A 15,859-nucleotide genomic window follows, 5' to 3' on the forward strand; every position below is an offset into this window, starting at 1 on the left:
CACATATACCCTTCATCTTTGCTCTCCAGCTTCTTCTTCTATTAGTTGATCAAACTTTTGATCCAAACCTCACATATACCCTTCATCACTGTTACCCTTGATTTGTTTCTCAATCTCAACTGAACCGGCTGAATCCATGAATTATTTACCCAAACTAGATAGATAACCCTAATTCTCTCTCTCTCTCTATCTCTCTCTCTCTCTATTATTCCTAACTCAAAGTCTGTATTTTGATTTTACAAGTTTAAAAGTGAATGGATGCTAATTTTGAAGTGAATAAGCTTTGGAGCCAAACTGACTTTTTCTAATCAAATTTGGTTTCATGAGGGTTGGAGTAAATCTAGGAATGAAACTTGATTTTCAAATGAATAAGTTTTAAAGTGAAACCATCTCTTTTTTAATTAAATTTGGTATCAAAAGCTTTGAAGTGAATGAAGATGAGTTGACTAAAGAAGAAGATGGGTTAAATAAATTAGGGGTCCAAAGTGCAATACTGATTATATAAGGGTAGATTGGGCACTGTTTAAAGTATAACTATAGAGACGGAATATTCCCGAGTGATTCCATCAAAAGGGAGTCCAAAGTGCAACTCTGAAAAAAGGGAGTCCAAACAGCAAGTCAATTATATGAGAGGGGGTCTAAACAACAAATCTCCCTTATTTCTGTACCAAAATAGCAAAAATATCAAAATATGATTTTTTTTTTTTCCGTTTTAGAGAGAAAAATAGAGAGAGATTTGGAGAAAAGAAATCAAGAAATTAAGAAGATATTAATGGATGGATGATTGATTGTGGTTTTTAGTATTAGAAGGACGAATAATTAATTGTGGTGATGAAGAAGAAGATAGTTTTAGTATAAAAGTTCATCTCGTTCTCCATCCATGATGATTGTATTAAGGTTTTATTTGGTGATGAAGAAAAAGATGGTTTGGAGATTTAATGGAAAATCATCAAAAAATTAGAGAGAAGATGGTTATTGTTGTAAATTTGTCGGTCTATTTTCTTCAATGTGTGTATATATTTGCATGCAACTTAATAGAAATAAAGGAAGAGAAAAAGATAGAAATATTAAGATATACGAAAACAAAGAGATGATCTTGAACCAAACTATATTTAGAAGAATTATTTCCAAATCTTTTCCATACACTTTCTCATCTCTTACCAACTTATATAAACAATACACCAAGTGCATCTATTTATAGGGTGGGAGAAGTAATAGGAAGTTGACACATACCCTATGTGTTGTCACTTGCATGGTGTGTTGTCACCACCAAGATGACACTTTGCATATGGAGTTGTAGAATGGTGACACATAACCTCATGTGTTGTCACTTGCATGATGTGGTGTCACTTAACCACAAACACTTGTCATATGGAGCTACCATAAGGTGACACCTCTCATATGGAGCTACCATAAGGTGACACCACATCAAGGTGGTATTGTAGAAATGGTGGGTGGCTATAGATATAAGTTGGATAAGAAAAAGGTATATTAAAGGCACCCAAGTCCCCTTGCATCACCAATGATTTTATGGGCAGCCACATCCCTTATAACACTCCCCCTTGGATGACCATCACTTGGAATAATTGTCTCATTAAAAACCTTCTCAGAAAAACCCAGTGGGACAAAATATGATGAAGGAAAAGAGTACAAATAATAGATTTCGAGTGACGCTGGATACGCTAAATACTGCCTCGTTAAAACCTTGCCAGAAAAACCCATTGAGACAAAAACTGGACGAAGGAAAAAGAGTACAGAGCGTAGATAACGATACATGAACCTGCACATGATAATAGACTCCCCCGGATGAATATCATATCTTGGAACGATGTAGTCTTACATCATCAGGCTATTCAAGCGTCGCATTCCGATGCCATCAACCAGTTTTCTGATTGTCGTAGTAGGCAGAGACTTGGTGAACAAGTCAGCATAATTCTCACACGATTGTATCTTCTGGATATCAATCTCATTATTCTTCTGGAGATGATGTGAGTAAAACAATTTAGGGGATATGTGCTTAGTCCTATCGCCTTTGATGTATCCTTCTCTGATTTGAGCGATGCAAGCCGAATTATCTTCGTGAATGACTGTGGGAGATTTTGTGATTGAATCAAGACCACTTGAGCTTCTAATGTGTTCAATAATGGATCTAAGCCATACACATTCTCTTGTTGCTTCATGAAGGGCTATAATTTCTGCATGGTTTGATGAGGTAGCGGGCATACTTTGTTTACTAGATCGCCATGAGCAAGCTGTACCTCCACTTGTGAATACATAACCTGTCTGAGAAATCCCTTTGTGCGGATCAGAAATATAACCGGCATCTGTGTATCCTTTTACTTGAGAATCACGGATAAGTTCTTTGAATAAAACAATCCCATATCAGTTGTTCTTCTCAGATATCTTAGAATTTGCTTTACTCCAACCCAATGCCTCTTAGTTAGTGCAGAGCTATATCTGGTCAATAGATTTATTGCAAAAGCAATGTTCGGTCTAGTGCATTGAGCTAAGTACGATAATGCACCAATAGCACTCAGATATGGTACTTCTGGACCAAGGACTATTTCGTCTTCTTCTTTAGGTCGAAATGGATCTTTCAGAGCATCGAGAGACCTAACAACCATGGAAGTACTAAGCGGATAAGAATTCTCCATGTTAAAGCGCTTCAGGACTTTTTCTGTGTATAATGTTTGATGAACAAGTATGCTACTTGTGCTTCTTTCAATTTGTAAGCCAAGACAGAATTTTGTTTTCCCGAGATCTTTCATCTCGAATTCTTTCTTCAAATATTCTGCTGCTTTAGAGAGCTCTTCTGGAGTTCCTATAAGGTTGATATCATCAACATATACCGCAAGAATCGCGAATCCAACATCTCCTTTCTTGATAAATAAACATGGGCAAACGAGATCATTAACATAACCTTCTTTGATCAGATATTCACTAAGACGATTGTACCACATTCGTCCAGCTTGTTTCAATCCGTATAAAGCTCGATTAAGCTTTAGTGAATACATGGTATGTGGGTTGCCTCCAGGCAACTTAAATCCATCAGGGACTTTCATATAAATGTCAGTATCTAATTTTCCATATAGATACGCAGTGACCACGTCCATTAAATTCATCTCGAGTTCTTCTAGAACTGCTAAACTGATCAAATATCGAAAGGTTATTCCATCCATAACTGGAGAATATGTTTCTTCATAATCGATCCCTGGTTTCTGCATGAAACCTTGTGCCACAATTATTGCTTTATAGCGAATGACTTCATTATTCTCATTCCGTTTTCTAACGAATACCCATTTGAAACCTACAGGGTTTACATCATTGGGTGTCAGGACTACAGGTCCAAAAACGTTACGTTTTGATAGTGAATTCAACTCTGTCTGGATTGCTTCTTTCCATTTTACCCAATCAGTCCTTTTCCGACATTCCTCAATAGAATGTGGTTCATAATCATGATTTTCAGTGATAATATCAGTGGCTACCGAAAGCGCAAATATATCATCGATGATTATGTTATCTCGATTCAACACTTTCCATTACAAGCATAATTTATAGATATCTCTTCATTTGGAGATAACTCATGCTCTTCAAGAGCTTCTGCCTCTTCTGGGGCTTTACCCACTTCTAGGGGTGTATTTGTCGTTTCTTCTGGAACATTACTTGCTTGTGGTTGGTTTTTCCTCTTCCGGGGAACTATATCTTTAAAACCGATAGGTCGTCCACGTTTCAGACGTGCTTTGGACGATTCATTTGCTGCAATATTTTTATCGTGTCCTTCGGGGACATCTATCCTTGCTGGAACATTTGCAGCAGGTATATGTGATTTTGTCACTCTCGCTGCGTCATTAAATGCGTCAGGCATTTTATTAGCAATCTCTTGCAGATGTACTATCCTTTGTACTTCAACTTCAGATTGATTAGTACGAGGATCAAAATGAGACAAATTTGGTGTAACCCAAGAAAGTTCCTTTTTGGTAACATTTGCTTCAGGCAAATTTACTTCCCCTAATGGCGGGAAAACTGTCTCATCAAAGTGACAATCGACGAAGCGTGCAGTGAAAGTCTCACCCGTCAGGGGTTCGAGATATCGAATAATAGATGGTGTATTAAAACCAATATATATTCCCAGTCGGCGCTGAGGCCCAAACTTTGTGCGTAGTGGGGTTGTAATAGGAACATATACAGCACATCCAAAAATACGCAAATGAAATATGTTTGGCTGCTGGCCTTGAACATATTGCAAAGGTGAGAATTGATTATTCGAAGTAGGACGTAACCTTATCAAGGTTGCAGCATGAAGAACTGCAGGTCCCCATGCAGTAACCGGTAATTTAGTCCTCATCAACATTGGTCTCGCAATCAGTTGGATATGCTTAATGAATGATTCAGCTAGACCATTCTGAGTATGAACATGAGCTACAGGATGTTCAACATTAATTCCAACTGAGAGACAATAAGAATCAAAAGTACTCGATGTAAATTCTCCTGCTCCATCTAGACGAATTGACTTAATCGGATAATCAGGAAAGTGAGCTCGTAAACGAATTATTTGAGCTAATAACTTTGCAAACGCCTGATTCCGCGTCGAGAGCAGATTTACATGAGACCATCTAGTTGATGCATCGATTAATACCATAAAATATTTAAATGGTCCACACTGCGGGTGTATAGGGCCACATATATCACCATGAATCCTTTCCAAAAATTTGGGAGATTCGATATGTACTTTCGTCAGGGATGGGCGAGTAATAAACTTCCCCAATGAGCAACCAGTGCAAGTAAAATCTCTATATATCAGAAACTTCTGGTTCTGAAGAGGGTGTCCCTGAGAGTTTTGTATTATTCTACTCATTATGGTAGATTCTGGGTGTCCTAGTCGATCATGCCAAATTTTATAAGTATTTGGATCGTGCAACTTCGAATTGACAACGACATGTGATTCAACTGTTTTAATCTCTGTAAGATATAACCCAGAAGAAAGAGCTTCAAGTCTTTCCAGAACACGCTTCTGGCATGATATACTCGAGGTGATATATAAATATTCTTTATCATTCTCAAACCCAGTCTTGACGTGATACCCATTCAGACGAATGTCTTTGAAACTCAATAGATTCTTCAGGGATCTAGTCGAGTACAAAGCATCCTCAATATTTATTTTCGTACCACGGGGCAATATTATAGTAGCTCTTCCGGAGCCCTCTATAATGTTTGATGAGCCAGCGATAGTAATCGCATTTGCCTCACATAATTTTAAGGTCGACAAATATTTTGTATTTCGAAGTATCGAATTTGTGGTCCCACTGTCTGCTAGACATCTATCTTCATCACCTTTAGATATGTTTCTTCTGGAATCCATACCTTTCATAATATAATATAAGATTCAAACCACAACTATTTATAACATAAACAAAACTATTACAAATACATATAATATACTATCTAATATCTAACAGACAAAAGTTATTATAATATAGCATTATAATAGATAGAAAAGTTAATACACTAAATATTAAACATATCATCAGTTTGATTTTCTCCTTCAGGGAGATAATCTCCAACACACAATGGTGGATCGAGTTCCATGTGGTTCATCTCTGGTGCAGCTTTAGATTTCAGAGATGCATGGTATAGGTCCACCAAATGTCTCGCCGTACGACAGGTACGGGACTAATGACCTTCCATACCACAACGGTAACAAGCTTCTTCACGAGCTTTGGGAGGGGTATTATATTTACCCTTTACTTTATCAGGCTTTCTCGCTGCATAATTCTTTGAATTTTCTCCCTTTTCCCACTTCCGGTGGTAAGGGGTTTGCCTGTTTCTCTCCCATTTGTTCGTGCGGGATCTACGAAGGTGGTTTCTTCCGGAACCACGCTTCCCTTTGTAATTTTGTTTCCCTCCATGATCTTTTGACAATATTGCATGTGCTTCAGGCACAGGTACGGACCCAGTGGGTCGAGATTCATGGTTATGCAACAACAACTGGTTGTTCTGTTCATTGACCAAAAGACAGGTCAGTAATTGGGAGAATTTAGAGAAACGTCGTTCTCGGTATTGTGACTGCAGGACAATATCCGAGGCATGGAACGTACTCAATGTTTTATCTATCATTTGTTCATCAGTGATAATATCTCCTCCCACTTTTAGTCTGGAAACAATTTTACAAAGGCTGGAATTATAAGCAGAAATGGAAGAAAAATCTTGTAGTCGAAGATTTATAAAATCATTTCGAGCTTTTGGAAGGATGACCATCTTCAGGTGATCATATCTATCTTTTAAGATATTCCATAAAGCCAAGGGATCTTCCACATACAAATACTCTGACTTCAGGTCATCATGTATGTGACGTCTCAAAAAGCTTAAAGCATGAGCCCGTAACATTTCATCTGCATTATTCCCTTCAAGAATAGTGTTCAGGAGATTTTTGTATTTTAGATTCAGAGTAACGGCTTCTTTCAGCTGGCTAGAGACTCGTGCTGATAACGTGTTGTAAATTTGTCGGTCTATTTTCTTCAATGTGTGTATATATTTGCATGCAACTTAATGGAAATAAAGGAAGAGAAAAAGATAGAAATATTAAGATATACTAAAACAAAGAGATGATCTTGAACCAAACTATATTTAGAAGAATTCTTTCCAAATCTTTTCCATACACTTTCTCATCTCTTACCAACTTATATAAACAATACACCAAGTGCATCTATTTATAGGGTGGGAGAAGTAATAGGAAGTTGACACATACCCTATGTGTTGTCACTTGCATGGTGTGTTGTCACCACCAAGATGACACTTTGCATATGGAGTTGTAGAATGGTGACACATAACCTCATGTGTTGTCACTTGCATGATGTGGTGTCACTTAACCACAAACACTTGTCATATGGAGCTACCATAAGGTGACACCTCTCATATGGAGCTACCATAAGGTGACACCACATCAAGGTGGTATTGTAGAAATGGTGGGTGGCTATAGATATAAGTTGGATAAGAAAAAGGTATATTAAAGTCACCCAAGTCCCCTTGCATCACCAATGATTTTATGGGCAGCCACATCCCTTATAACAGTTATCTAAAAATAGGTAAATAGTTTACTTTCTCTCTCGACATTTGGTTTAAGTATTAAAAGAATGAATCATTAATTGTGCGTTGAGAAGATGTTTTGAAAAGGCATGCTCTGACAAAATATGACTTTAACGGTCATGTGAGGGTAACGGCAAAAAGAGAGTCATCTGTGTATTGCGGATAAACTATGGGGTTACGCGGGAAGCTAGTCATAAACTAGGAGGCCATTTGAAAAATAACCCCATTTTTTATAGGGCAATAGAAATACTTCAGTCAGCGTGAAAATTTATAAATTGGCGAAAATTATAAAAATGTCATACAATTGTGTATAAGAACAAAATACTATAAAGCATAAACAGATGTTATAATGCCTCAACATTAGTTTTTTTTTGGGTTAACTCCGTTTTGGCCCCCGATTTGTGACCAACTGGCCGTTTTGGCCCCTAATTGTGTCCGGCAGTTCGTTTTGGCCCCAAAAAATTCCTAAATGGCCCCAAATTTTTTCAACCTCCCAATTCTACCCCCATGGCATTTCTGTAATTATTTTTTTTTTCTTTTTCTTTGTCCACCTCTTCTAACAATTGACACATCACTCTGTCCACCTCATCTAACAATTGACACATCACTCTGTCCACCTCACCCTTCTTCTCCGGCGAAAGCTTTCCGGCCGGAATAAAAAATTCCGGCCGGCCACCTTTACCAAAATATTTTTTTTTTCATTTCTCTCTCTTCTTCATATCCTTCTTTCTCTCTCTTCTTCATCTCCTTCTTTCTCTCTCTTCTTCTTCTTTCTTTACCTCTCTTCTTCTTTCTTTACCTCTCTTCTTCTTTCTTTACCTCTCTTCTTCTTTCTTTACCTCTCTTCTTCTTTCTTTACCTCTCTTCTTCTTTCTTTACCTCTCTTCTTCTTTCTTTACCTCTCTCTCTCTATAACTCCGGCGAAGGGGCGGAGCCCCTTCGCCGGAGAACCAGACCTTGAAGGTCTGGTGCGAAACCAGATTCGGTCTGGTTTCAAACCAGATTCGGTCTGGTTTCAAACCAGATTCGGTCTGGTTTCAAACCAGATCCCGGTCTGGTTTCAAACCAGATCCCGGTCTGGTTTCAAACCAGATCGGAATCTGGTTTCAACTAACCAGATTCCGTTCTGGTTAGTTGAAACCAGATTCCGATCTGGTTTCAAACCAGACCGGGATCTGGTTGTAGAAACCAGATCTCGGTCTGGTTTGAAACCAGACCGAATCTGGTTTCGCACCAGACCTTGAAGGTCTGGTTTCGCACCAGACCGTCAAGGTCTGATTCTCCGGCGAAGGGGCGGAGAGAGGGGTTAGAGAGAGAGAGGGGTTAGAGAGAGAGAAGGGTTAGAGAGAGAGAGGAGATGAAGAAGAGAGAGAAATAAGGAGATGAAGAAGAGAGAGAAAGAAGGAGATGAAGAAGAGAGAGAAGAAGAAGAAGAGAGAGAAGAAGAAGAAGAGAGAGAAGAAGAAGAAGAGAGAGAAGAAGAAGAAGAGAGAGAAAGAAGGAGATGAAGAAGAGAGAGAAATGAAAAAAAAATTATTTTGGTAAAGGTGGCCGGCCGGAATTTTTTATTCCGGCCGGTAACCTTTCGCCGGAGAAGAAGGGTGAGGTGGACAGAGTGATGTGTCAATTGTTAGATGAGGTGGACAAAGAAAAAGAAAAAAAAATAATTACAGAAATGCCATGGGGGTAGAATTGGGAGGTTGAAAAAATTTGGGACCATTTAGGAATTTTTTGGGGCCAAAACGAACTGCCGGACACAATTAGGGGCCAAAACGGCCAGTTGGTCACAAATCGGGGGCCAAAACGGAACTAACCCTTTTTTTTTTTTGTTGAACGGTATCCTTCTTATTAAGAAATTAAAACGTTATTACAATACAAGTTAACTAAAAAGTAGGGTACATTATGCCAAGTCTTCGATCTGTTCTTTTTCCTCGCCCATTTCGATAACTCGTCTGCTGGTGAGTTGAATTTCCTGTTCGTGTAATTGAACTGCACCTTTTCCATCCTGTTTTTGACTTCGTGAATTCTTTGTATATGAATTTTGGATTGTCATTTTACTCCGTGACTGCTATTTTTATATTTTTGATGATATTGATGTTGCCACTTTCTGTGATGATGTTTTTATAATTTTTCGCTTCTGCCCACAACAGGCCATTGAGGATAGCTATGATATCAACATTAGTTGATTGTGGTAGAAAAAGGAATTACTTGTTACACTACACATCAATGCCACACTGATCTCCTACAGTCCCACCTACAGTCCCACCCCTTTATCACCGTCTTGGTTTGTGCGTATTTGAGACTCATATCTTACAAAACTTCATTATTGTGTCCCAAAATATGCAAATTAATATTTCCATCACCAGATCATCATGTCATGGAGGTTAAAAGATAGAAAGAGACATTACTGTTGTTTGTACCTTGTTTCCAATTTCAGTTAGAAAATCATTTATCAACTTTCATTGCGGACTACAACATCCTTATTGACGGGAAAATTTTCATCGACAAGGTCTTCAAAACACATGAAAACAATCCTAAATGTAAGAAGACTATTGAACTATTTCAATTTACAAGATTTTTATGTTGCCTTCTTTGGGCCCTCTGTACGTCCATAAATCGTTTGATCCAAAAAAAATTCTAAATTAGCGAAAAAGACACTACAATTTAAAAATGGTGAAACAAGTCACTAGAGTAACTCCATAAAAAAAAAGTCACTAGAGTAAAATATCAAAAAGAAAAAAAATAATAACAAAACCAAATATATATATCTGTCCTTATTTTCCTCCAGATTTTAAATTATTGTTTACTCTTTAACGGGAAATTGGGTGAAATGACCGTTGACCAACTTGAATTTGTGAGAATGACCTTAGTTTTCAAAAATCTGTCAAGTGACCTATTATTTCCATTTTCTCCCAAGATTACCCTTTGTATATAGTGAAGTCTAGAAAATCTAGACTTCTTTTGACCCAAGACAGAATCGGGAGTTGCTTCTCTCTCTACAACGCCATTTTCATTCCTCCAACTCTAGATCCCATTCCACCATTCCTTCTTCAAAATTTTGGCAAAAATCACTCTAATTGAGTCTCAATCTCGAAGCATATTGGATCATTGCACTTTGTTAGGGTTTCACTCCTAATCTTCACCAAAAATTTTGGCTCAATTTTTTGCTCGATTAGGATTTTTAGAATTGTTGAGGTAAGTTCATCTTGGCTAGGGTTTTACATGATCTCGTCTCCATTATTACTTTTTCTCATATTATGAGTTGTTTTATTTCACTTGTCTAGGATTTTTGATTGATTGAGGTATTGTTCATCTTGCTAGAGATTTTTTTTCCCATTTCAACTTCATTGTTACATTGATTTATCTTATGTTTTGTTTGTTTGCCAATTTTATATGTTGAATATATTTTATGTTTTGTTGGTATTTCAATCTTGGCTAAGGTTTTATCTTATTCTTTTACATTTCTTGATAGTGTTTTATAATGTTCAACATGTGTTTGTTTATAATCCTCAATAACTACCTAATTCTTATGTGTTTACAATGTCCAACAAGTGTTTTCCAATAATCCTCTATGGTAAAGGTTACCAAATGTTTGTTAATAATTTTCAATATCTTGGTGTTATACATCTTGTTTATGTATGTCTTGTTTATTGATTTTTGTCGATGTTTTCCTTGTGTTCGTTAACAATTTTGAATGATAAAATTCACCATTTGCTTGATTTCGACATATGAAATTCATTAGATATGAAACACATCAAAATGGTTGAATAGTTCACTTTTTATAATATAGTATGAGTAAGAGAAAACGGTGAGGACATATATCTATTTTTGTACTTATAGTATTTATCTCTTTTATGTATGTGAATGCTTATTTCCCAACATTGTCGGTATGTGACACCTTAGGCATATCTAAGAAAATAGATATACGATGAAAATAGTCTTCTATTCATAAACTACAAGGCCTTTGCAGAAAAAGAAAAGCATTCCTAATGTTTGTTTGACTGCTTTATATTTAAAAGCTAATCAAATTGTTGATTTTAGTAATTAATATTCTCATATTTTTTTCATCAGTTTTGTTGGAATCATAGTGTATTTCGTTGTCGCAACCTAATTAATAAACTTTTCATTTTATTTTTGTGTTTTAGATGGTTGTTTCTTTTTAACAGATGAGAAATTCATTATTTCACCTATTCGATAAGCATCAATGATGACATAATTTATATTTCACCAGCTGAATGCGTCGCCTTAGCAGCACTAGTAAGCGTGACTGCGTGAGTTGCTTCTTATAAATAGCTGATGTGAGCAGTGACCTGACTCTTATGCCTATTACCCTACTACGGAAGAACCATTGTCTCTCTGCCAGTGACTTCAAGCATTTTGTGAAAAAAAGTGATGCAGCCAATACAGACGCCTTGTTTCTATAAGCAAGTCTCCCTTCTACGGACTCAACAAAAACCCAAAGCAACAAAGGATCGGCACAAAGAGTAAGAACCTTGACCAATGCAAAGAAACCAGAAATCAGAATCTCTTTCCAGTAGCAGTGAAGTAGGCCACATAATTGAAGGTGAATCAGATGGTTTAGTCATTTTTTTGTTTCTGTAGTTGCTCTGTGAACAATGAGTAACAGGTTGCTGCCCGATCTACCTTCCGCAACATGGGTATATCTTCTTCGTCAAGGGTCATATCCTTACCTTTCTTTTAATGTATTCAACCACCAAAATGACATTCTACTCAGAAATCCAGGTTTGGCAAAAGGAGGTTTCACCATTACAGCTATCCATCTCAATATTACTGCCTCCATTAGTTTTACCATTCAAAGGAACATAAAACGAATCACAATTGTCAGCTTGCCTAGTTTCTTTCAATTTGACTTGTTTATTAATGCATAGTAGCAATAAAATTGGTCCTGGCAAAGATAAAACATCTATAACTGTCTTTACCAAAGCTTCTTTCTTCGCGACTCCAACTACCAGAGAGACGATACAAAGAATTTCGGCAAACAAGCATATAATTTTAGACCAAAGTTTCAAAACCCCACTTGGGAGATTTCTTCCCCTTAGGCTGACAATTAAACTAAGAAACAACCAAGTGAACCCATGAAATAAAACGACTAACAACTGATGCAAAGATATAATTGACTGTCCTAATATTAGATTATTTTCCAAAATTCAAAGGCCGAAACTCAAATGCACCAACCCAATACCACCATTGTAAATGGTAGCGAAAACCTCCATTGTCGGAGACCCTTGAACACGCGTAGGAATTTGAAGTTTTCTTGATGAAGGATTAGAAATAAAGGTAAACAAGAACACAAGTGACAACAATATATTAAAAAAAAAAAGAGTTAATTCCTATATGGCCCCCTACTTTGTGACCAGCTTCCTTTATGGCCCCCTTTTTTTCGTAAATTCAAATATGGCCCCCTTTTTTGAGGTAAATGTCCTGATTACCCTTCTTATTAATATTTTTTCAACATAAAAGAAAAAAAAAATTTTGAATTCCACCTCACTTCCTACTCCCCCACACATATCTCTCCACATCATCTCTCTCCAACTCACCTCTCTCTCCAACTCACCTCTCTCTCTCTCTCTCCAACTCATCTCTCTCTCTAACTCACCTCTCTCTCTCTCTCCAAGTCACTCCTTCTTCTCCGACCAAGGTCGCCGGCCGGCGGCGACCTTAAAAAAAAAAAAAAAATTTTTTTTTTTTACTTCTTCTCTCTCTCTCTAGAAACTCCCGCGAAGGGGAAACCCCTTCGCCGGAGAAGATCTGTTCTTGAAGTAAAAAAAAATATCCGAACTAGTCAGTTTCTTTGACCATAATATCCGTCTGCAACATTTCCGATTTTAGAGAGAGAAAGAAAGAATTTTAGAGAGAGAGAGAGAGAGAATTCCCCCGGGATTGAAGAAGATGGAAGAGGAATCCCCAGCAGCAAGTACAGCTTCTGGAAGTTCCTCTCCATACGGAGGTAGAACAGTCGAGGAATGTCAAGACATGATCCGTAGAAGCCTTCGAAGTACTCCCTCTCTCTCACTACGTTCTCTTCTGCCGATTTCAGTTTAGGGTTTATGGTGGACTTTCACTTCCATCAATCTTATATTTAATCGATCTATTTGTAACAGCTCCGACAGTGAAGTTCTTGAAAGAGAATATAGAGAAAGCTGGTTGTGTATTAGGGGATAATTTCATCAAGGCTATCAACTGTGATAAACAGATCAGTGGTGGATACGTTCGAGGTCAAGGGGTATAATATCATATTTTCTCTAATTGAACTTGTAAATCACTAATTAGTATCTGTTTAAGTTGTGAATTGAAATAAATTTTTGTGCTTGTTGAAGATTAGATTTGCAGGAAATTACCCCCTTTTCTCTTCTGGGTTGATTTAATTCCGAAATACAGTAACAGATTTTACTTATTAAGTTAGAACTTAGGAAACACAGAATTGGAAGAATTAAAGTGAAACCCATGTTTTTGGTTTAGGGTTTTTCATGATTGATGAGTTACAGTCTAAACTTTACTGTATAAATGGATGTTTCAAATTTGAACTTATTGCAGCTAAAAAGAGATACTTGTCAAATTTTCATGTTGTTTTTACATTTGAAACATGTTTGTAGAAAACCAACAACTTTAATAAGTCTAAGTTTCGAGTTGTAATCCGATCTTCTAGAGAGAGAGAGAGAAGAAGTAAAAAAAATATTTTTTTTTTTTTTTTTTTAAGGTCGCCGGCCGGAAAAAATTTCCGGCCGGCGACCTTGGTCGGAGAAGAAGGAGTGACTTGGAGAGAGAGAGAGAGGTGAGTTAGAGAGAGAGAGATGAGTTGGAGAGAGAGAGAGAGGTGAGTTGGAGAGAGAGGTGACGTGGAGAGAGATGAGTGGTGGAGAAGGAAGTGAGGTGGAATTTAGGTTTTGTTTTTTATTTTATTTTGAAAATACATTAATCAGAGGGGTAGTAATGACATTTGTCTGAAAATAGGGGGTCATATTTGAATTTACAAAAAAAAGGGGGCCATAAAGGAAGCTGGTCACAAAGTAGGGGGCCATATAGGAATTAACTAAAAAAAAAACAACAGAAATGATAATGGCATTGTTTATACATGAAGTAGAATCAATAATATTTGCAAATAAAGACCCACATGATTTCCACCATTATATGAACAATCATCACAATCTCCACAAAATATAGTCCAGAGACCCATCATCTGTTTCTTCAAATTGAGCTCTTTTTGGGGGAAAAAATGATAATGTATTAACCAGAGGACTGAGAAAATACAGAAACAATTCAAAAAAAGATAGAACCCATTGGAAAAGAAAAGAAAAGGCAGAATGAGTATTCAAACTTCGGTGAGATTAGATATGGGTAACTTAAAACGTGTTTATGTTAAGTTCAAAACCTCAGAAACCCCAACAATAGTAGCACCACCATTATCTGAGGTACCACCAGTATTCAATTAGAGTGATTTTTGCCAAAAATTTGGAGAAGGAATGGTGGGATGGGTTCTAGAGTTGAAGGAATGAAAATGGCATTGTAGAGAGAGAAGCAACCCCCGGTTCTGTCTTGGGTCAAATGAAGTCTAGATTTTCTGGACTTCAATATATATAAAGGGTAATCTTGGGAGAAAACGAAAATAATAGGTCATTTGAGAGATTTTTGAAAACTAAGGTCATTCTTACAAATTCAAGTTGGTCAAGGGTAGGGGTGGGAATCGGGCGGGCTCGGTCGGGCTCGGGCTACCAAGTGCCGGCTCGGGCGGATCGGGCTCGGATAAGCCGAGCCCGAGGTAGTGAGCCGGGCGGATCGGGCCGGGCGTATCAAAGACTTGAAGTGCCCGTAGCCCGTCCGAGCCCGACTACCCGAACGGGTTTCAACGGGCTCGGGTCGGGCGGGCTCGGGTTTTTGAGATTTTTTTTTTTTTTTTTTTCCTTTCTTTTTTTTTTTGGGAAGATTTTTTTATTAATTAACCTAACTATTTCTGAAACCCTAGATTCCCACCCCTAGAAAAATGTATTATATTATTACCACTATCAAGCCATTTTTGAATACTAGATTGATACATGAATATTTATGATTCAATTGTATAGCTACTGATTATTGATTAATTCTTCAAGCCAATTTCTATTCCAGCCCAAATACTTTTCCTGTAGAAATAATATACATTCTTATGTTCTGATCAAAATTTTCTTTCTATTTATTTCTAAACCCTAGTGGTTTATAATTCATCAGACCGAAATTCAAGTTATCAGAAAATTATTCCTGTAATTTTCTTATCAAATGTGTAAACTATTTGCATGCCCAATCGTATTAGTGTTTGTGTGTGCGTGTGCGTGTGTGTGTTGCATGTGTTTGTGCAGTGCCCTAGCTTTCACTAATGTGTCAGTGTGTTAACTATGAATGCTCTACCCGTGATAGTAGCATTAGTGCATATGGTCTAGGTCTTGCTCCCACTTAAACACAAAACAGGAATATGAATAAGTCATTCCCCATCAATATCATCATCAGCTTCATCATCATCATCATCAGACCCATCCCCATCAAGAAGAAAACGAAGAAGAAGAAGAAGATCTAACTCATCAACACCCACATCTTCACCTTCATCAACACGAACAAGGGTTTCATGGATTTTATCAACTTCATCAACCAACATCACTAAATGGTGTTGAATAGATGAGAAGGGGAGAGACAGTAGAGAGAGGAGGCGGCTAAGAGAGAGAGGCAGAGAGAGAAAGTTAGGTTGATATTAGGGTTTCTTTGTTGAAGAGAGGAGGGTTTTTATAATAGA

The 15,859-nt window shown here is 37.3% G+C and overlaps 1 long non-coding RNA gene across 1 annotated transcript; it reads left to right on the top strand.

The window, feature by feature from the left end:
• Positions 1 to 12,922: 12,922 nt before the first annotated feature.
• On the top strand, positions 12,923 to 13,420 carry LOC147538739 (uncharacterized). The gene is made up of 2 exons (XR_015226027.1): positions 12,923 to 13,099; positions 13,206 to 13,420. It is a non-coding gene; the product is annotated as an uncharacterized LOC147538739 (long non-coding RNA).
• The last annotated feature ends 2,439 nt before the right edge of the window (positions 13,421 to 15,859 follow it).

Source organism: Eschscholzia californica, unplaced genomic scaffold, assembly GCF_041429995.1.
Source record: "Eschscholzia californica isolate CP2 unplaced genomic scaffold, dmEscCali1.0.p SCAF_5, whole genome shotgun sequence".
Classification (NCBI taxonomy): Eukaryota; Viridiplantae; Streptophyta; class Magnoliopsida; order Ranunculales; family Papaveraceae; genus Eschscholzia; species Eschscholzia californica.